This window comes from Simochromis diagramma, unplaced genomic scaffold (assembly GCF_900408965.1).
Source record: "Simochromis diagramma unplaced genomic scaffold, fSimDia1.1 OVJJ01000247.1, whole genome shotgun sequence".
NCBI lineage: Eukaryota > Metazoa > Chordata > Actinopteri > Cichliformes > Cichlidae > Simochromis > Simochromis diagramma.
This window is the reverse complement of record NW_024386949.1, coordinates 2,183,617-2,191,542: the sequence shown is the minus strand read 5'-3', so window position 1 is coordinate 2,191,542 and position 7,926 is coordinate 2,183,617.

Sequence of the window (7,926 nt, the reverse complement as noted above, 5' to 3'; positions counted from 1 at the left end):
ATTTCTAATAAAGACCCCAGAAGAGTAACAGGTTTTCGAGCAGGGAACAGTGTTGGTAGTTGTTCGTGCGCGATGGCAGATGCCTGCAGAGCTCTGTCTTGTTGAATGACTTTGTTCCCGGCCATAAAAGCAACCAAGCAAGGAGAATCTGTGTCTGCCACGAGCCCCTTTGCAGCTGCACTGTGTCTAGCTTTTTCCCCAGCTTGCTTTCTCTCCAATTGAATCTCTGTGCTGCAGACACCACCTCTACTTTTAACTGTAGGTGTCTAATCGATGCCCACGCACTAAGCAACACACTCAGGTGGGACGGTACAATAGAAGATCTTAAATCTTGAAAGCAACAAGCAGACAACGGTGCATGGAGAGCAAACAACAAATAGAAAAATATTATTCTCTATTCTGCAAGAACACAGGGGCAGAGGAAGACTTTGTGGTTTCTGTCTACAGTACAAACAAAATGTACTTCTCAGCAAGATTATAAGCATAAAAAAATGTAGAGACTTACAATAAATGTTCCATAAGATTCATGAAAGTTTGTGACCACAGGTACTTCAGGTTGATTAAAAATAGCTGAGGAAGACTGGATTCATTCAAAACTGTACCACAAATCTGAAGTACAAGTACTCACAGAGCTGATATGGGAGACTAGGATCAGTAATCTTCACGGGTGAATGGTTCTAGAAATTGTTTTTTTTTTTTTTTTAACAATATCAATGTTTACAATTTGTGGGAAAAAACATGAGAAATATCAAAACTTATTTTGGTTTTTATAAAGTTTAATAATTAAAATGATTGAATTTCCATTCCATATCAATTGAAGACCTTATCACGAGGAATGACTCTGCATGGTGTTGTCAAGGGCTGTAGCTGATAATATCACAGGGTAAAATTGTCCCCAAATTAATGCTATGAGTGCCAGAGATGAAGGAATGCAACACAGGCAGGTCATTTCAGGTATTATTCCATATGAGAGACTCCAAAACATTGCACAGAGCTTTGGAAAATATGAAATTCTAATGTTCTTCTGTTCAAATATGTCGCTCATGAAAATAATCTGACAGGGTGTACCCCGCCTCTCGCCCTATGACAGCTGGGATAGGCTCCAGCGCCCCCTGCAACCCTAAGGATAAGCAGAAGCAAATGGATGGAGAGATATATGTATGTATGTATGTATGTATATAGAAATATAGCCTTTCTCTGAGCTTCACAGCTCTTCAGGCATTTCTTTTACACTCTATATGGATCATAGACAGATTCGTCTACTTTAAATGTGTTTATTCCAGCCAGCTCTCTGAATAATCTCAGCTTCAGACGTGAATATCGGCTTTTCTTTGGTACATTTTTAAATGAATAAGATTAGATGTTAAAGTCAGTCTACTGAGGTATAAGGAAACCATAAATTTGCAACTAGACTGCATTTTGCCTCTTTTAGTTCACCATGTTCGTTTCGCATCATATTCTTTAATGGTCTGCTCTGTATTTAGCGTCTCCTCTGTCCCCATGTCTTTCCCCATGTTTCTTTTTAGTATCTTTGTTCTAGCTAATGTCTTGTGTTTGTTGTAGTCACACTTGTTTTAATTGGTAATCGTTTTTCCTTATATGCAGTTTGTGTCATTGTATTTTGTCTTTGGGCATTTTTGAATTATCCCTTTTTCCAGGGACTCATTAATCCACTATATAGTGTTTGTTACTGTGCCAAGACATAATTTGTGAACAGTCCCTTCATAATTTGTCTGTGTGTAGAACACAATAAATATTACATTATGGTTCAAACATGAAAGCCTTTCTTGAAATGTGAGGGTCTGGCAACAGATGTTAATTGATTGAGGATTAAAACAACCATGAGCTAATACTACAAATGAATGCTAATTGAAAGATGCACTGTCAAGAATTTAATGTTCTGCATGAAATTCTAGGTCACAAAAAAAAAAGTTAAGTCAGGAATCTGTCCATATGTAGTTGAAACAGGAAAGAACGATGAGGGGACGAACAGACTTAGCAGATATTTACTGTGACTTTCTGAGTGTCATCCTGTGTGTGATCCTTTGAAAGCAAATCGCTGCTTTTAGCACCAAGAGGAAAGTGAGCCACCAAAAGTCCAGTATCTGATAACGGCACACTTGTCAGCGATCAGAATAGGATTATTGATCCTGTAACATTTGACAACTTTACTTCTGTCAGAGAGAGACAGAAATACATGCTGATAAAGACTCAGCGGCTTCAACTAAGATACATTTAGCCAAATAAAAGGCAGGAGAATGAGACAGATATCCACATACACCTGAAAGTCAGCTGGATGACCTCCTCAACCTTTTATTTAATGTGCATTATGCACACACAGTACAACCAAGAACAGAAAAATATAACCACTAAGAGAGACAAGTGTAGAAATCCAATTAAAGACTGTATTTTTCACGTAGGCCTTTGTCCAGCTGAAACAGGACTGGGGCAGTTTAACATCTCAGCTCATTACACACAGTTACAGCATGTCCTCGGGGAAGAAGGTGCACACCGCCCTATTTCAGCTTCCTCTCATTCCACGATGGACATAGAACTCAGAGTTTACATTAAATTAAGACAAGCCGAGAACAGGTAATAAACATTGCTTTACGTCTAAAGTATACACAAATTTAAGTGTATAAAGACTATTAAAAAACATCCTGCACATAGGGATTCTACTCGGGTACAAAAACCAATTGCAATAAAGCATGTTGTCCTGTCCCTGTTGCTAATTAGCATAGGCTAATCATGGTTCATTTCCAAAAATAGCAGTTTTTAAAAATAGTTGTCTTACTGCATTGTGTTTTATTAGCGCTCTCAACACTTAATCAGACACTTCTGAAATTTTATTTTTAATATGCAGTATATGCATGTTCATGTTCAAAGCAAAGTAATACCTCTATCATCAGTTATGACACTGTGCAGCCCCATGCAGCTCCACAGCCAATAACAATATGCAGGGTGTGAGGGCAGGGCTCCATGAAAACCTATCTGCCAGACTGCTTTATTGTCTTCATCTCTTTTCTCTGCTCTGTGTCATGAATGTATGAACAGCTGCAGATCTCTACCTCAAACAAACACACACAGTAAACAATATCTCCATTTGCACAAAATCCAGTGATGTGGCAACAATCTTTAAGATTCTGGAGGTGAGAGTCTGGGCGTGTTTGTAATTTCTGCAAGTAACTGCGGTGAAACAGTCAGAAACAGTGTTGTGCATCTTTATTTTTTTGAATTTGTTCATTCTGAAGCTGATCCTTGTGAACATTAACTGCCTGGTTCATTCAAACATTACTGCTCTGGAAACAAAAAAAAGAGGTGTCCAGTTTTGTGTTTAGTAACCCCAGTAATTAAAGAGATTTTAATTTTAATTGCTAATGAAAACAGTGTTTAAAAAAAAAAAAAAAAAAAAATGTATTCACCAACCACTTCCCTAGGTTTATATTTTCAGTTGCTCAGATATCTAATGAGCCGACCACATGGCAGCAAATGCTGAAGTTCAAACGGAGCGTCAGGATGAGGAATAAAGGTGATTTGAGTAATTTTGAACATTGCATGGTTGCTGGTGCCAGGCTGGTCTGAGTATTTCAGAAATTGCTGATCAACTTGGGCCCACACAACCATTTCCGGTTTACAGAGAATGGTCCATAAAAAAAAAAAAAAAAAAAAAGAGAAAATATCCAGTGAAAATGCTTTGTTGATGCCAGAGGGCATAGGAGAATGACCAAAATGCTTCAAGCTGATATGAGGCAACAGTAACTGAGGCTAAAATTCATATAATTGGGCAATAAAAGGTTGGAAAAGCCTTGCCTGCTCTGATGAGTCTGCTGTGACATTTAGATGGTCGGGTCAGAATTTGGTGTAAACAACACGAAAACGTGTATCCATCTTACCTTTTGTCATAGTCCTGGACGGGTCAGGTTTTTACTGTTTAGTTCTTTTCTACTGACCTGTTGATTCCTGAAGTGATGGGCAGGTCCTGTTGGGCCCCACACATTAGTCCATTCATCTGTTACTCAATTGCATGTCAGCCTGACAGTGTTTCAGGAGCAGCTCCAGCCATTTCTCTACACTAGATTGTCATCACTGGTTGCAGAGCCAGTCTAGGTTATCTGAAGCTGTTGGTCCCTCCCTGTGGCAAACTTCCTTGTTGTCTTCAAGCTGGTCTGCATTTCTTCTGTTAAATTTACTTTCTTGTCAACTGTGATGGAATCAGCCACACGTGAGTAAAATCAGTCTATTCATTCACTTCATTAGTTTGGTTTGCAGTTATTTCAGTAATGTAATTCATTAATGACTTTACTTAAACCTAACAGTGATATTATGAATCACACACATAGTAGCATTGTGTGGTTTTCAAAAAAATGTTTTCTGTTATACTATTTATGTTTCTCTTTCTTTGAGTTACCTGGTTTTGGGAGGTGGATGTTTCCTGTCTGGGCGAAAGACGTGCCCAAGAGCTGAGGACTTTGCAAACACAGCAGGACCAACCAAGTGTGTTTTATGTTTACTTATGTTATGTTGTGCTTAGTTAGTATTGGTGTTTGTTTTTGTTCCCCCCTATTGTGTGTGTAAATGGTTTGGCCAAACCACTATAAAGGTTACCCTCCTATGTCTTTGTTTTTAGGTCAGTTTGTGAGTTAAGTTGTGTCTGCTTTGTTTGGTTAAGTTTCTGGAAGTTACTGTTTGAGTAGAGTTATATTTAGTTGACCTCTTTTATGGGCCTGCTATCTAGAACAATTAAAATATATTTTTAACTTTGTCCTTTTGAACTTTTTAGGGGATTAAAATAAAAAAAAAAAAAAAAAAAGCTCATTTTTGAAGACATTTTTCCCGTGTCCTCTATGCTTTTGCTGCTTGGTCCCTCACATTCACCCTCCAGTTCAGTTTTATGTATATAGTGCCAGATCACACCAACAGTTCCCTCAAGGCACTTTATATTGTAAGGTACAACCTGATTGGTCTCCCTCTCATTCTACTTTTAAATATGGGAAGCACAAGTATGCCTGCAGTGTGACAGTAAAATGCTTTGTTGGGATGATATGATACAATGAGGTCTTCAAGATAACATGGGTCCTTATTATGCAACACCTTTTGAGGAGAAGAATTTTTAATGTGATTCTGAATTTAAAAGGGTGCCACTAAAGAGAAGCCAGTACAGGAGAAATATGCTCTCTTTTTAGTCCCTGTCAGTACTCTTGTGGCAGGATTTTGGATCAATTGGAGGCTTTTCAGGGAGTTTTTAGGACATCCTGATAATAATGAATTACAAAAGTCCAACCTAGCAGTATTAAATGCATGAACTAATTTTTGCAGCATCACTCTGACACATGATGTTTCTAATTTTAAATATATTGCACGAATACAAGAAAGAAATATTTTATTATTATGTGCACTCAAGGCCTTAAATGACTCCAAGATTCCTCACAGTGTTATTGCAGTCCAAGGTGGTGCCATGCAGACTAAGCATCTGGTTAGATACCATATTTCTAAGATTTTGGGGGCCAAGCACAATAACCTCAGTTTTATCTAAATTTAGAGCTCTCTGCCCAAGGAGCCTTATTGGATCTCAACTGTCTGTCTCAAAGTGGTTTCTTGAACATGACAGTGAGTTCACTGTTCTCAAATGGCCTGCACAGTCATCAGATCTCAGTCCAGTAGAGCACCTTTGGAACGTGGTGGAATGTGGGATTGCCATCATGGATGTGCAGATGACAAATCTGCAGAAGCTGTGTGAGACTATCATACGAATAAGGAACAAAATCTCTGAGGAATCTTTGAATCTATGCCACAAATAAAGTTCAACCTTGTACTAGCAAGTTTTATCTAAAAGTGTCCAGTGAGTGTATATATCAGAGCTAAACAGCACTTTTCAGTTCTTTCAAACAATCATTAATATGTGTGAGTCATTAATGGAAACCTTTTTGGAAGTTGTAGTCTTTAAAAACATTTTAGTCTTTAAGTCATTAGAGTAGAATATACAGGTCTTTTCCTGCTGACGCACCACCTCATTAGTCCTCACTTTTCTCCTTCAGTTCTTTCCTTTAATATTTTCATTTGACCACCAACTCTTTGCTTTAACCTGCATCCTCTGATCTCTTGTTTGCTTCTTGTTGACTTAATGTCCAGTGTCATCTCCAAATTTTCTTCCACATCTGTAGTCGTCAGGTAGTCATAGTGGAAAGCAACTGGGCATCACAGTATAATCTCTGCTGCCAGTGCTCGCTGTCACAGTTCATCCGATACTCAGAGGGAAAGTCCAGTCCTTGGAGGAAGGTGGAGTTAAGTGTTTTGTGTCTCAATCTGTCCTGTAAATGGAGTTAAGGTCAGGACAGGAAGTAATAAATTTCAGTTGTGAAAGTTGAGAGAAATGCTGTCACTCGGGAAAAGTTTGAAATGAAACTGAAATTTACTGAAATCAATCCATAAACTAGTAATGAAGTGAAATGCATTTAAGTGAATAAATGCTTATGTCTGAAAGTCATTAAATAAATTTAACCTTGTGTGATAATTGTTTTTGAGCAGTTTTATCCATTTTTTAAGCACAGATTTGGTTTAGATTTTTCTCCTAAGCAGAATTACAAACTGTATTAATAAGTATACTTAATGTTTCCAGCACCCTTTGCACAGTGAGCTACTTATGGATTGGATAAAAAAAACAAACAAAAAAAAAAACGGATAAGAGAAGCAGAAAAGTATGACAAATTTACAAAATAGACTCATCTTTTACTTTTTTCCCCCCGTAGGACCCAGAACGAGTGAATGACAACATAAAATCATGAAAGCCTTCTTCCTGTAGACTTTTACAAAACCTCTTTGCAGCCACAGCGATTGTCATCATACAACCTTCTGATAGAATGCAGGTTTAACCCTTTAAAACCTGAACCATGAAATAACTGGCAGAAATCTTTAATATTTTGATAATTCAGTGTTTGTTGAACCTTTAGACAAAATATTTAAAAATATATCAAATTTTAATCTGCATATATGAGTTTGAGTCATTAAAAATGTGCCATGCAATTTATAATCATTTTTTGAAGGGTAAAACAGTCCCACTGATGATGTAGAAGTCTGAAAAACTCACCAAATACATGTACGAAATACGATACGCTTATTTTTAAAGGGTTAAAGCACCTTCGCATTATTTCATTTTTCCAACCAAGAGAAGCTACGTCCATCTTTTATACTGATTTATTAATCTCACTGAAACACTACAGTCTTCAGAGGAGTGGACCACAGCACTAATTTCCCATTCAGTCTACTACCAATACCTTGACTGTGGGTTTGTGCTGATAATGCTGATACCAGCTTTAAATTAATAAGCTTTAATCCTCACTAAGAAGAAGAAAATTTTCATTATTTTCTGTGCAAGAAAACATCAGGCTCACTTTAAACAGCTTTTAGATCCACGATAAATCCAATAAAAATCTGAGTCATTTATGTAATTTATTTGCACTAGTCTCATTTTGGTTAAAAGTAATAAACAGTTACTTTAGTTTTATTGCTTTACAATTTTTCTTCCTCACACACACATCATGTTTGGAGGTCCAACAGAGTGTTTGTAATTGTGTTACTAAAAGTATAATAAAATCTTCCCAACATTCCTCTAACTTCTGCCTTATGTAACACCTCTGTGTTGAGTGAGGGAGAAGGCTGCTTTGCTTAGGCTAGCTTCCTCCGTGCTATCTAGGTCTGCTGTTGTCGCATGGCAAAGTAAACACAGCACAACAGAACTGAATGTATCGGACCGAGGTTCGATTCATATTCCTCGAGGTCCAGCGAACCTCTTTGGGTTCATATCAGGGTGTTATCGAATCCAAACATCAATCTCTAATACACAGACATCTGCATTCACTCTCACACACACACACACACACACACACACACACACACGATGAAAATAAAGCTTCTTTGTCGCCACTTCTC